Source organism: Bos mutus, chromosome 6 (assembly GCF_027580195.1).
Source record: "Bos mutus isolate GX-2022 chromosome 6, NWIPB_WYAK_1.1, whole genome shotgun sequence".
NCBI classification, from domain to species: domain Eukaryota; kingdom Metazoa; phylum Chordata; class Mammalia; order Artiodactyla; family Bovidae; genus Bos; species Bos mutus.
In genome coordinates this window covers 58,737,141-58,752,753 of record NC_091622.1, presented here as the reverse complement: position 1 = coordinate 58,752,753, position 15,613 = coordinate 58,737,141, and positions in this window count along the sequence as shown.

Below are 15,613 nucleotides of genomic sequence, written 5' to 3'. Positions count from 1 at the left end.
AAATATGGTATAATGTATGTGTTGCAATGCTATGTGTATTTGTGCCAGTACGTTACAAATAATTATTTCAATGTGTGAAAAAACTTTTTGAATACTTTATCTATATCACTTTAATTCAGTCCCCAATATTAATCTTGTCGCTTCAAAGAAATTTAAAACACTCAAATCACAGGGGAACTAATTAGAAGGGTATGCTAATTTATTTGGGGAAGAGAAGTTTGGTAATTTTTAAATGCACATAATCACTGGCCCTGAAATTCCACTTTCACTCCATTTTTACAGTCCTTCCTATTTACAGTCCTTCGTATTTACAGAATATGAGGCAACTGCCAATTAACTGACATGAGGCAATCCTCAAAATACATTTTAGGGAGAAAAAGAACACTATGCTGAAAGTGATGTTGTATCCTGGATTGGACCCTGGAACCAAAAGGACATAATTAGTGAAATCTGAAAAAATTTTGTAATTTAGTTAATAGTGTAACACTGTTAATTTCTTAGTTTTGACATGATACTATGATTATGTAAGATGCTAACATTAATAGAAGTTAGTATAGGGTATACAAGATTCTCTGAAACAGTTCTGTAAATCCAAAATTATTCCGAAAGGAAAAGTTTACTTAAGAAATCATTATTGGGACTTTCCTGGTGGTCCAGTGGCTAAGGCTGCATGCTCCCAATACAGGGGATCCCTGTTGGGGAACTAGATCACACGTGCCTCAACTAAGTTCATATGCCACAACTGAACATCTTGCATGCTGCAACTAAGACCCAGTGCAGCCAAATAAATAAATAATTGCTGTTTTAAAAAAATTACGATTCTGTCCAGATTGTGTATAATATACCACCATTTGTGTGAGGGAAGAAAGGAATATGTTTGTGTATATGCTTGTGAATCCATAAAGTATCACTGGAAAAATACATCAGAAACTGACAGCAGTGGTAATCTCTGAGATAGCAATTTAAGTTCCTTGGGAAAGGCAAAGTGGGAGACTTTTCATCATGTATCCTATTGTATATTTTACCTATTGAAAACTAAATTTTTAAAAATGAATTTCCAGAATGAATGTTATAATCTCTTCGCTGTTATAAGTTAGTGCTGATTACTTCATTAAATAATTAATTAAATAATTATTGAATGCCTACTGTGTGCCAAGCATGATCTAATCCCTGGAGGCATACCAGTGAACAAGATCAAAAAAACCTTCCAGTCGTAGGATTTACATTCTAGCAAGGATAAGGAAATACTCATCTCAGAGTATAGTCTGCAGTCACGTGGGAAGAGGGATCCCTGAGATGTCTGCAATGCCTAAACTATTATCAAAATAAAACTAAGACATTGTTTTCCTTTTTACTGTGTTTACACATGCACTGATGATGTAAAAGCAGTGTGTATGTTAGTCACATCCGACTCTTTGCAACCCCCAGAGGATCTTCCCAACTCAGGAATCGAGCCCTGGTCTGCTGCATTGCAGGCAGACTCTTCACCGTTTGAGCTACAGGGAAGTCTTTTTTAAAAAATGGTGTAATGGTGCTGTAAACGCAGTAGTGAGCAAAAAAATTACTGTGCTAGTAATAATGTTACTAAAGTCATCCACTCACTATTTAAAACTGTCTGTTTCACATTAGAATGTCTTCACTGAAGCAGTCGGGATTATTAATCATATTAAACCTCAACTTTCAAATAAAGTCTTAATGTTTTGTATGATACATGGAAAAGGAGTTTCCCTGGTGGCTAAGACAGTGAAAAATCTGCCTGCAATGCAAGAGACCTGGGTTTGATCCTTGGATTGGGAAGATCCCCTGGAGAAGGGAATGGGTGACCCACTCCAGTATTCTTGCCTGGAGAATTCCATGGACAGAGGAGCCTGGCGGGCTACAGTCCATGGGGTGGCAAGGAGTCGGATATGACTGAGCAACTCTCTCACACACACACAGGCAAAGGATACATAAAGGACTTCTGTATACCAAAGCTCATGGTAAAGCACTTGTACAAAATGGTCGAGCTGCAAGCTGAACTTAATCATTTTTTTCATAGAACACCATTTTCACTTAATGATTGAGACAAACAACTTTTCTTAAGAGTTGGCTATTTGGCAGGTGATTTATCAAAAATGAACAATGTAAGCTATCACATCAAGGAAAATAACTGACAGAATTTGTTAAACATGATAAATTCAAGCTTTCAACTGAAAATTAAAGTTTTACAAAACATGTCTCCCACTGTGACTTGATAGCTTCCCAATATGCTTAAAGACCTTTCTGATTAAATTGGGTGATATTGACAAATGTGATTACTAGAAATTATACAATGGAGTATGTCAACATTAGGAAGATCTGCATAAATTAGTGAGGTAATAACTGATCCAAATACCAATGCATAGTGTTACAAAATCATCATGGGGAAAACATTCATTCAAGGATCAAGACAAAAAGGATCAAGACAGACTGATGAATTTTAATGTAACAGTACAAAAAGTTCATTCATAACATTTCAGCTAACCTTTGAGAAATTACCACTTGTCTAGATTTAGTGTAGTGTTAATAATATCCGCAGTTATCTGAAAAGGTTATTAAAATATTCCTTCCCTTTCCAATCTGCATAAGGCTAGATTTTCTTTATGTACTTCAATCAGAGCAACATGTGCAACATATTGAATGCAAAGGCATATATTAAAATGCAGCTGTGTTCCATTAAGCCAGCATTAAAGAGATTTTGTTTTAGAAAATAGTTATTTTTCACTGAAGTTATACTATTTATATAAGCATATAATGGATTTTATTATTTATTAGTAAATACTTCAGTAATTTCTTAGTTTTAATTTCTAACATAATGCTCTTTAATGCATGTAAACAAATGCTTTTTGGAATCCTCAATATATTCTTTAAGAGTATAATGGAGTACGTTTGCGCATACTGTACTACTTCCCAGGTGTCACAGTTGGTAAAGAATACACCTGCCAATGTAGGAGACTCAAGAGATGCTGGTTTGATCCCTGGGTCAGGAAGATCCCCTGGAGTAGGAAATGGCAAGCCACTTCAGTGTTCTTGCCTGCAAAATTCTGTGGTCAGAGAAGCCTGGTGGGCTACAGTCCATGGGGTCACAAAGAGTTGGACACGACTGAGCACACACCACCACTTGGTACCTGGTGCCTGTGACTGTTTAAATGTACTGCTTAAGCATGAGATTTAGATCTAAAAAGTTCTCCACTTTCAGAATATATAAAGTATATAAACATTATTTATTTGAAGTGTGTGAAATTGGTTTTAGATGGATGGGGGAAAGTTCATCTGCTAACTCTCTGTTGTCTCTAACAGAACAATGTGTTTTGATATGTTGATTCACATAAAAAGAAATGTGGCAAGGCATAATCGTGCTTTGCTGGCCATTGATAATACTCCCCTACCTTGGAAACAAGTAAGTCTTCCTTTTTGTAGCTCCTGCTAGTTACTATGACTGCTCTACAGACTCAAATATCCTGTTCTATATGTAGAGGAATTTTTTTTTTTTCCTACAGCCCTTTCCTGACCTTGTGTTTTATCAGTTTTTTGAGACTTTTTTCCTTTGTCCCTCACCACTGCCTATTCTATCCAAGCCTCTCACTTAACTCTCCTTTTGAAACACCCAGTCATAATTCCAAGGTCAGTTTGCATTTTTTCCCTCTTTCACTGAGTCCTACCCTTCCCATCTTGTTAGCTCCTCTCCCCTACCCACCCCAGATGGGATGAGGAACTCTAGCAGCAAGAGTGGAAACCAGCATTCAGATCCACAGTTGAACTGCTGAACTTAACTCCAGGCCAGTGGGCACCACAGTATTGATTGTAATGCACACTGTATTATTTCAATATAGAGACTAGATCAGAACCCCCACCATTGTGGCTTTCAGAATATCTATAGCATGGTGGGGAAAGCTGTTTCAATAGCACAGAATAATGTTTCCTTGCCTTAAATTACCTTTTCTTCCTGTCAGACACACAGGCTGTTTAGGTAGGAGCTTTTTAGGAAAGGACCTCATAATTCCACTCCGTCCAGGGAATATGCAGCTACAGCTGGGACATGGCTATAGGACCTTCATAAGTCATAGTCAAGGTATCAGCCACCTTTCCGGTAGACTGCCCTCTGCTGATCATCCCAATTATTTTTGCTGAGTTCGTGAATTCCTTTCTCTCCTCTAAACCAGAGTCCTGTCTTTTAGACCCTAGAATCACTGGGGCTGCAGTGAAAGATCCCAGTCCTCCAGAGGCCACTCTTCAAATTCCTCTTCTTTTAGTTGTCTCAAAGACCATGAACTAGTCAACATGGGACTTCCTGCTAACTAAAATCCACAACTAACTTCTACCTACCTAGTCCCTTGATTGTCAATTACCTATCATTCATTTAGAATACAGATTTTGACAAATCATATAAGCCTCATTAAATTGGCCAGATATTCTTTGTTTGCTCCTCTAAATCCACTCTCCAGTATTCTCTACTCTGTGCCCCTGGATTCTGGAAGTATGGACTGCCAAGGAGTTCACTACATGTACAAAGCTTTCTTACTTTCTGGATTCCAGTTGAACACAGCCAGTGGAATGCTCTGGCAGGAGATGAGGCCAAGGGTTAACAATGCTACCTTTCCCTCCCAAAGGCCACAATTTCAATAGTTCTTTCCTTCAGCTGCAGCTACAGCTACTGCTATTGTTCTTTCAAGATTCCAGGAATTACGGGCTCCTATCCTTTCGAGCCCAGAGGCACCAAGAGCTCCCTGCTGTTGTTAGCCTTTGCTAGCTTCCTTTGCCTGATGGGCTGCAGTCCATGGGGTTGCTAAGAGTCAGACAGGACTGGGCAACTTCACTTTCACTTTTCACCTTCATGCATTGGAGAAGGAAATGGCAAACCACTCCAGTGGGTTCTTGCCTGGAGAATCCCAAGGACGGTGGAGCCTGGTGGGCTGCCGTCTGTGGGGTTGCACAGAGTCGGACATGACTGAAGTGATTTAGCAGCAGCAGCAGCAGCAGCAGCAGCTTCCTTTAACATTTGTAAACAGTCTCTTCAACAGATTCTTCTCATTACCACTGACTTCCTGCCAGGACCCTGTCTGATAGACTAAGGTACAACCATAATTCCCTACTCTCCTGAATGTGGTTGCTATTTAGAAAAATTACCAATCAATCTCTCCTGCACTACAGTCTCTAAATCAGAATTATTTTGAGGAACTCAAAGTTACAGTTCTCCCCACTAAGGTGAAACTCTGAAGGGTCAGCTGAGGCATTGCCTTATGAACAGTATATCAGTATCTTTCCCTTAATTGGTGCTCCCTGGAGTGGAGATTCACACCCGCTTTCCCCTCCCTATAGCTGAGCATTCAGCTGTACTAACCTAAGAAATGACTCCTTTCCAGGGTTAACAATTCAAAAGAATTCCCACTTAGGTCCTGAAGTTAGCAAGCCCCACGACTTAGACACACTAAAGAAACATAAGGAAAATCATAATTTAAAGTAGCAGAAGACATGTTTATTATATAAACATCTCAGCAAAAGCACTGTGCTCAGTAAAAACTACATTTTACTCTCTTTAAAATGATTTTGACGTATTAGCCAGTAGTATGAATTCTTATCCACTTTGGCCCAGCCGCTTCATTCATTCTGGGGCTATTAGCAGTTCTCCTCTGCTCTTCCCCAGTAGTGTATTGGACACTTGCAAAGATGGGGGACTCATCTTTGGGTGTCATATCTTTTTGGCCTTGTATACAATTCATGAGGATCTTACGGCAAGTATACTGAGGTGGTTTGCTTTCCCTCCTCCAGTGGATCATGTTTTGTCAGAGCTCTGCTGTGACCCATCAGTATTGGGTGGCCCTCACGGCATGGCTCATAGCTTCATTGAATTACGCAAGCCCTTCACCACAACAAGGCAGTGATCCATGAAGGGGTTTTTCAGTCAGTATGTCAGCAAATCTGGAAGGGCTAGTAGTGGCCACAGGACTGGAAAAGGTCAATCCTCATCCCAGTCCCCAAGAAGGGTAGTACTAAAACAATGTGCTAACCATCAGAAAATTACACTCATCTCCCATGCTAGTAAGGTCATGCTTAAAATCTTGCATGCTAGGCTTCAGCACTATGCGAACCCAAAACTTCCAGATATACAAACTGGGTTTACAAAAGGAAGAGGAACTAGAGATCAAATTGCCACATTCACTGGATTATAGAGAAAACAAGGGAGTTTCAGAAAAACATCTATCTCTGTCTTTATCAACTACGCTAAAGCCTTTGTGTAGATCATGACAAACTGTGAAAGCTCTTAGATAGGAATACCAGACCATCTTACCTGTCTTCTGAGAAACCTGTATGTGGGTCAAGAAGCTACAGTTAGAACCCTGTATGGAACAACTGATTGGTTCAAGATCAAGATAGGAGTATGGCAGGGCTGTCTGCTGTCACCCTGTTTATATAACCTATATCTGAGCACATTGTGAGAAATGCCAGGCTGGATGAGTTACAAGCTGGAATCAAGATACGCAGATGATACCACTCTAATGGCAGAAAGTGAAGAGGAACTAAAGAGCCTCCTGGTGAAAGTGACAGAGGAGAGTGAAGAAGCTAGCTTAAAACTCAACATTCAAAAAACGAAGATCACTTCACTGCAAATAGATGGGGAAACAATGGAAACAGTGAGAGACTTTATTTTCTTGGGCTCCAAAATCACTGCAGATGGTGACTGCAGCCATGAAATTAAAAGATGCTTGCTCCTTGGAAGAAAAGCTACGACCAACCTAGACAGTATATTAAAAAACAGAGACATCACTTTGCTGACAAAAGGCCCACCTAGTTAAAGCTATGGTTTTTTCTGTAGTCATGTATGGATGTAAGAGTTGGACCATAAAGAAAACTGAGCACAGAAGAATTGATGCTTTTTAACTGTGGTGTTGAAGACTCTTGGAGAGTCCCTTGGACTGCAGGGAGATCAAACCAGTCCATCCTAAAGGAAATCAGTCCTGAATATTCATTGGAAGGACTGATGCTGAAACTCCAATACTTTGGCCACCTGATGCGAAGAACTGACTCATTGGAAAAACCCTGATGCTAGGAAAGATTGAAGGCTGTAGGAGAAGGGAACAACACAAGATGAAATGGTTAGATGGCATCACTGACTCTATGGACATGAGTTTGAGCAAGCTCCGAAAGTTGGTGATGGGCAGGGAAGCATGGTGTGCCACAGTCCATGGGGTCACAGAGTCAGACATGACTGAGTGACCATAAACTGAACTGACTACACCAATTAGAGTTTCAGATATGTCTAGATTAGTATGTAGACTAAACACATTCACTGATGAATGGAAATTTTTTTTTTAAAGGCTTGTTCGATATTTTAATATGTATTTATTTGGCTACTCTAGTTGCAGCATGTTGGATCTTCCATCTTCATTGAGGCATGTGAACTCCTAGTGGCAACATGTAGGATCTGGTTCCCTGACCAAGGATCCAGCCTGAGCCAGGAGCACCGAATCTTAGCCACTGGACCACCACAGGAGTCTCCACAATGCCTTATTCTTGACACTGGATAATTAGATTTTTAGATTTCTGCCATTATATAAAACTAAGTACCAAGGGTTTCTATAAAGTCTCTAATTAGATTTCTTTGCAACACTTCATTACAGCTTTTTTTTTGTTTTGAAATTTTGATTAAAAAAAACATAAAATTTACTATTACTCATTTTTAAGTGTACTTTTCAGTGGCATTAAATACATTCACGTTGTTGTTGTGTAACTATCACCACCATCCATCTCTGAAACTTTTTCATCATCCCGAGTTGAAACTCACATCCATTAAAAAATAACTCTCCATTCCTCCCTCTTTTCAGCCTCCAGTAACCGTATTATAATTTTTGTATCTATGAATTTGACTATTCTAGTTACCTTGTGTAAGTAGCATCAGACACTATTTGTCCTTTTGTGTCTGTCTCATTTCACTTAACAATGTTTTCAAAGTCCATCCACACTGTAGCATGTTACCAGACTTTTCTTCCTTTTCAAAACAGTAATTTAAGATTCCGTTGTACATATATGCCACATTTAGTTTATTTGTTCATCATCAAAGGACAAATGGATTTTTTTTTTGTCTTTTAGCTACTGTGAATAATGCTGCTATGAACATAGGTCTAGAAATTCTCTTTGAGACTCTGCTTCAGTTCTTTTGAATATATACCCAGAAGTGAATTTGGTGGATCATTTGGTAATTCTGTTTAATTTTTTGAGGAACCATCATACCATTATCCACAGTGGTTGCACCATCTTACATTTCTTCCAGCTTCTCTACATCTTTGTCAATACTTTATTACTTTGTTTTTATATTTTAAACAGTAGCTATCATAATGAGTGTGAGGTGATATCTCATTGTGGTTTTGATATGCGTTTCCCTAGTGATTAATGATGTCAAGCATCTTTTCACGTGCTTATTGGCATTTGTATATCTTATTTAGAGAAATAAGTGTCTATTCATGTCCTTTACTCATTTTTGAATCAAGTTGTTTGTTTTGTTGTTGAGTTGTTGGAGATTTAAATATATATATATATATTCTCAATATTAATCCCTTATTCAGATAGATGCTTTGCAAATATTTTCTCCTATTTTGTGCATTAACTTTTCTCTAACTTGATAGTGTCCTTTGATGCAAAAAAAGTATTACATTTTGATGAAGTCCAATTATTTTGTCACCCATGCTTTTGGTGTCGTATCTAAAAAATCATTGTCAAACCCGTTGTCATAAGATTTCCCTCTATATTTTATTCCAAGGCTTTTACAGTTTTAGCTGTTTATAGTTTTAGTTGTTTAGCTGTCTTTGATCCACTTTTAGTTAATTTTGCATTTGGTATAAGAGTCCTACTACATTCTTTTGCATGTGGATATCTAGTTTTCCCAGCATTATCTGTTGAAGAGACTATCTTTTCTCTCTTGAAGGGTCTTAGCCTTGTCAGAATCACTTGACAGTATATTTGAGGAATCATCTCAAGCTTTTAACCACAGAAGGTTATTCTTATCTTTCTTTCCAGGCAGAGTTTTAAATTTGAATAAATGCCACTATAATTATCAACATTTATGAATGTTCAAGTAACTATGATGCAAGAGATCAAATTAGATGCAAGGGATACATGGAGAAAAAAGATATGGACTCTGGTTATGAAACTACCTATTTATTGGGGGAGATGGAATATCTCATTAAAAAATTACTACAAATATAGGATAGCACATGCTAATTTTAAAATAAATAGCACAGAAATTACATGTCTTGAGAGTTCAGAGCTTGTGGTTTTAGAAATGGATTTTAAGCATTAAAATACCAGTATGTGCACAAATATTCACAGCAATGTTATTCATATTGGGCTTCCCAAGTGGCACAGTGGTGAAGAACCCACCTGCCAATGCAGGAGATGCAAGAGACGCAGGTTGGATCAATCCCTGGGGCGGAGAAGATCCCCTCGAGTAGGAAATGGAAACCCAGTCCAGTATTTTTGCCTGGAAAATTCCATGGACAGAGGAGCCTGGCGGGCTTCAGTCCGTGGGGTCACAAAGAATCAGACAGAACTGAGCGACTAAGCACATTATCTATATCAGCAAAAAAAAAAAGGAAGTTATGCAAATGTCCATCAGCTGATGAGTGGGTAAACCATATGTGATCATATTGAATAATGAAATATTATTCAGCAGTTAAAAGAAAGTGGTGACTGCCACATGGATGAACCTTAAAAACATTATGCTAAGTGGAAGAAACCAGTCACAAAGGGTCGAATATTGTGTTACTCCATTTTTATGAACTATAAGGAAATTCATGCAAACAGTAAATTACTGGTTCCCTAGGTCTGGATGGAAGGGGAGGAAGGGAGGAGGGAGGAATGGAAAGTGACTGCTAATGGGCATAGAATTTGTTTTGGGGCTGATGAGAGTATTTTGAAACTGATTATGAAGATCATTATGCAACTCTGTAAATGGGTGAATTGTATGGTATGCAAGTTATATTCCAATAAAGATGTTATTTTAAAAATAGCCTCACCAATTCCATCTGTCCAGGTAAAAATGTGAATTTTATCATATGTGAACTACATCTCAACAAAGCAGTTATTACAAATGGAAGAAAAGAGGACTTCCCTGGCACTCCAATGGTTAAGACGCTGGTCTTCCAATACAGGGGGCACAGGTTCAATCCCTGGTTGGGGAACTAAGATCCTGCACAGCGAGGCAAAAAAATTAAAAAGAAAACATACCAAAGATTCCAATAAGTAATCCAGAAAGAGCTATAGTCTGGGCCAGATGACCTGTTTCTCTTAGGTTTATAGAATCCTATCTGAAGCAATGCAAGAGTATGAATTTGTAATATCTGAGACAGTGGGAAATTATTGAATGTTTTTAAGGTAATGATACACTAATATGTTTTAGAAACATTGATACTGGTGCCTCTCATTAGGCTAGACTGGAATGGAGAGGGACTGGAAGAATAAAACCTGCTTCAGTTCTGTTCAGTTCAGTCGCTGAGTCAAGTCCGACTCTTTGCAACCCCATGAATCGCAGCACACCAGGCCTCCCTGTCCATCACCAACACCCGGAGTTCACCCAGACTCATGTCCATCGAGTCAGTGATGCCATCCAGCCATCTCATCCTCTGTCGTCCCCTTCTCCTCCTGCCCCCAATCCCTCCCAGCATCAGAGTCTTTTCCAATGAGTCAACTCTTTGCATGAGGTGGCCAAACTACTGGAGTTTCAGCTTTAGCATCAGTCCTTCCAAAGAAATCCCAGGGTTGATCTCCTTCAGAATGGACTGGTTGGATCTCCTTGCAGTCCAAGGGACTCTCAAGAGTCTTCTCCAACACCACAGTTCAAAAGCATCAATTCTTCGGTGCTCAGCCTTCTTCACAGTCCAACATTCACATCCATACATGACCACAGGAAAAGCCATAGCCTTGACTAGACAGACCTTTGTTGGCAAAGTAGTGTCTCTGCTTTTGAATATGCTATCTAGGTTGGACATAACTTTCCTTCCAAGGAGTAAGCGTCTTTTAATTTCATGGCTGCAATCACCATCTGCAGTGATCTTGGAACCCAGAAAAATAAAGTCTGACACTGTTTCCACTGTTTCCCCATCTATTTCCCATGAAGTGATGGGACCGGCTGCCATGATCTTCGTTTTCTGAATGTTGAGCTTTAAGCCAACTTTTTCACTCTCCACTTTCACTTTCATCAAGAGGCTTTGAGTTCCTCTTCCCTTTCTGCCATAAGGGTGGTGTCATCTGCATATCTGAGGTTATTGATATTTCTCCCAGCAATCTTGATTGCAGCTTGTGTTTCTTCCAGTCCAGTCTTTCTCATGATGTTCAGTTCAGTTCAATTCATTCACTCAGTTGTGTCCGACTCTTTCCAACCCCATGAATCACAGCACACCAGGCCTCCCTGTTCATCACTATCTTCCGGAGTCTACCCAAACCCACGTCCATCGAGTTGGTGATGCCATCCAGCCACCTCATCCTCTGCTGTCCCCTTCTCCTCCTGCCCCCAATCCTTCCCAGCATTAGGGTCTTTTCCAGTGAGTCAACTGTCCACATGAGGTGGCCAAAGTATTGGAGTTTCAGCTTCAGCATCAGTCCTTCCAATGAACACTGATCTCCTTTAGGATGGACTGGTTGGATCTTCTTGCAGTTCAAGGGACTCTCAAGAGTCTTCTCCAACACCACAGTTCAAAAGCATCAATTCTTCAGTGCTCAGCTTTCTTCACAGTCCAACTCTCATATCCATACATGACTGGAGAAACCATAGTCTTGGCTAGTTGACTCATCCCTCTCTGATGCTGGGAGGGATTGGGGGCAGGAGGAGAAGGGGACGACAGAGGATGAGATGGTTGGATGGCATCACTGACTCGATGGACATGAGTCTGGGTGAACTCTGGGAGTTGGTGATGGACAGGGAGGCCTGGTGTGCTGCTATTCATGGGGTCACAAACAGTCAGACCCGACTGAGTGACTGAACTGAATTGAACTGTACTTTGCATATAACTTAAATAAGCAGGGTGACAATATACAGCCTTGACGTACTCCTTTTCCTATTTGGAACCAGTCTGTTTTTCCATGTCCAATTCTAACTGTTGCTTCCTGACCTGCATACAGATTTCTCAAGAGGCAGGTCAGGTAGTCTGATATTCCCATCTCTTTCAAAATTTTCCACAGTTTATTGTGATCCACACTCAAAGATTTAGACATAGTCAATAAAGCAGAAATAGATGTTTTTCTGGAACTCTCTTGCTTTTTCGATAATCCAGCAGATCCTCTCCTTAACCTTTCCTATCCTAACCTTTTCTTCTAGTCCCCCGGTCCTGGACACAGATATCTGGTCAAAGGGTCTCAGCCTGAGTTGAGGATTGGAAGCTGATCACCTCTCTTGGCAGAGACTCGAATTCTGGTTCTGTTCTGCTCTGTTTTCTGGTTTGAATTCTGGTTCTGTTCCAGTCTGGTCTGGTTTCTGGTAGGGCCAAGTTCCAATCCTCCCTTCTCTGGAGGTTCAGTGTAAAGTTCCATAACACCTGGTTGTCTGCAGGTGGCAGGAGATGTCTGTAAGGCCATCCCTTTTACCCTCCTCTCCTGCCTCCACCTCACTCTTCTTTCAACCTGGCTTCCTTTCCTCTCTTTGAAATCTTTGAGGACCTGAGATATTTTCTTTTATTCTGTTAGTACTTACATCTGAAGTTCTGTGTCTCTATAGCAGGTTTTCTGAGAGACTAATCTTGTATTTAAGGGAGTGTCTGATTAGGACTGCCAGGTTTGTGTGTTCTGTGTTGTGATTTGTAATGGCCATTTTGCTTTGTGTGGTCACCATTTGGTTTAGACCTGCCGCCATTTTGTTAGAAGTTTATTTTCTTTCCCTGTGCCTTGAGACCACCGCTCTCAGGCTCACTTATCTAGACCATCTCTAACTCCTGAGACTGAGAAAAAATGGGAAGAAGCCTTTAAAATTTTTATTTATTCCAACTGTTATTTATAAACTAGTGAATTTTATATTTTAATATAAAATTACAATATAATTTCTAAACTTATAAATGTTTAGAAAATGAAGCTAGACCTTGCATTTTGTCTGTCTGAAAATGCGTATGTCTTGGTATGTCTTTGTCTCTGGATATCATTTTTAAGATTAATTTGTAAATGAGCTCTATTAAATGTTTACAAATCAAATACTTCTAAATTAAACTAAATGAATTCCAGTTTCATGTGAACTGGGAAATATTCAATATTAAATTGATACCTGGTAACATAGACATGTCTTCAGAACTATCAGTAAGTATAATACTTCTGTTGTACCTAGGTTTTCTAGAGGTCAAATACGATTGTATTCTGTTACAAATTTGTCAACGAGAAACACATCTCATTGTGGAAAACAGGGAAACTAATATGTGTTTTCAGTAGAAGACATATATAAAAAAAATACTAAAAAGAGTTATGCATGATCAGGATTGGATTACAATTAGTTAGATAAATAGATTTTGTTAGGAATGACATTACCATAGGAAAACTGGTTAGAGCCAACTAGGTCCAAGGTGGCAGAGTTGACTTTCATTAGACCTTGAGCTTCCAGTATATACACACCCATTGAGACATATCAGCAAGCTAAATGATCACCCATCAGCACTGACTAAATCTGATGGAATGTTCTAAACTCTTTTGATTGATTTTTTTTGGACACAACTTCCTAAATCGAATTCTGTTGAAATTCTTTTGACCTCTAGCTAACTTTGGAATGCCTCAGAGGGCCCCTGAAACATCCCAAAGAGAGTTATTAAGCTAATTGTGTTTATTTGGTTTGTTAAATTACATGGGAAATATTATCAAATGAGTAATAAATCCTCTCAGGTTAAAATGTATAGTAAATATTACTAATATAGATATCCTAGAAATTATATGGAGTTCCTAATATTCTGATATGTCCTGGTATTCTAATGGGAAAGCTGATGACTTCACAAAAGTTAACAAAGGGGCTGAGTGAACCAGCAAATGTGCTTGTAACTTTTATGGTTTCTATCTGAAAAAATTACAGGTTTGAATCTGTGTTTTCCAGAAGTAGGGGAAACCTTCCCCTCAAACTAATTATGACAGTAATTTGGTAAAATTATACATTATAAACAAAATTTAAAAATTATAATTTCTATTTGACTCCTCCAGAGATTGAAAATTCTTAGGTTTCCAGTAACTTTATCAGATGAGTTAGGAAGGTTATCTCACTAACAGGTACAGAAATCTCATGGAATTTTTGAGACCTTGAAAAGGGAAAAATTCACCTAGGATTGTTAGGTGAAATCTGTGATAAGCCTTTGGCATGACTTTCCCACCCCTGTTTTATTTTAAAGGGTCAGTCTGAGACTCTATAAAAGTTTCAACAAAGCAAAAAGTCTATAAGTTATGATTATATAAATTATCAGGCCAAATTTATTGAGAGCAGAACTATTTCACAAACAAACTAGTCTTAATTTGGTTATATTTGATAAAAATAAGGGTAATTTTAGGGAGAAAAAGATGTTTCAATAAATGTTAAATCCAAGTTTGTTAGTGGAGGTCTATATCTAGTAAGATTCATTTCCTGGATAGTTCTTTGCTGTTGTGTGGTATTAATGTAAAGTTTAATTAAATTCTTTAAAACCACCCTAAGCTTGTTTCTGAAGCTTATCTCAGTAATCTATCTTTGGATAAATATCAGATGCCTCATGACTTACAAAGAGGACTGAAAAAAGACATAATTTAAGAGACTGTTTCCGACCTGGATGGAAGGACCTTTTATCAAATACTCTTAACTAGCTAATGCACAGGGAAATTGACTCTTAGATTAATTCCCACTTCCAAAGGCCCCTACCCTGGACTGGTCTATAGAGAGAACAGCTGACCTGATCTCACCTTAAAATAACTCGCAAACAGAAGAGAAACTACACTACACTAGGACAAGAAGATGACAACATCAGAGATAGACAGCTTGCCCAAGATGCTGGACCTGATTCATATAATCATTTATAATGTTTTCTTGACTTTTTATACCTTTGCATATAAATCAAATGCTTTTCTATCATAGGTCTGATCCTATGCTTGTCTTAGAAATCAATCCAATTGTTGAGTTTGTGACCAATTACCTGTGTCTAGTTTAGGGTTACCTTGGTGAATTTCTCTACTCCAAGGCTCTAACTAGTTGGCCCTGAAAAATTTTACTTAAAAAGAAAGATTATAGTCATATTCAGATCACTATGGATATTACTAGATGAGATCCCCTCACCTGGCCAATTAATAATGCCTGCTCCTGACCCTGGCCATAAATTTGAGTTTTCTCCTACTATTCAAGCTCAATCAGAGCAATCAGCAAAGTTTCAACAAAGGAAAAAATCTCCCTCAATTATGGAATAGATTTATATAGATAACACCAGGCTATGGTAATTTAGGTTGAAAGTCTCCTCTATATTGGAAACAATTAAATCATGCTAAGGATAATCAAAATGCAAAAGTAGGAAGTCAAGAAACACATGGAGTAACAGGCAAATTTGGCCTTGGAATATGGAATGAAGCAGGGCAAAGACTAATAGAGTTTTGCCAAGAAAATGCACTGGTCATAGCAAACACCCTC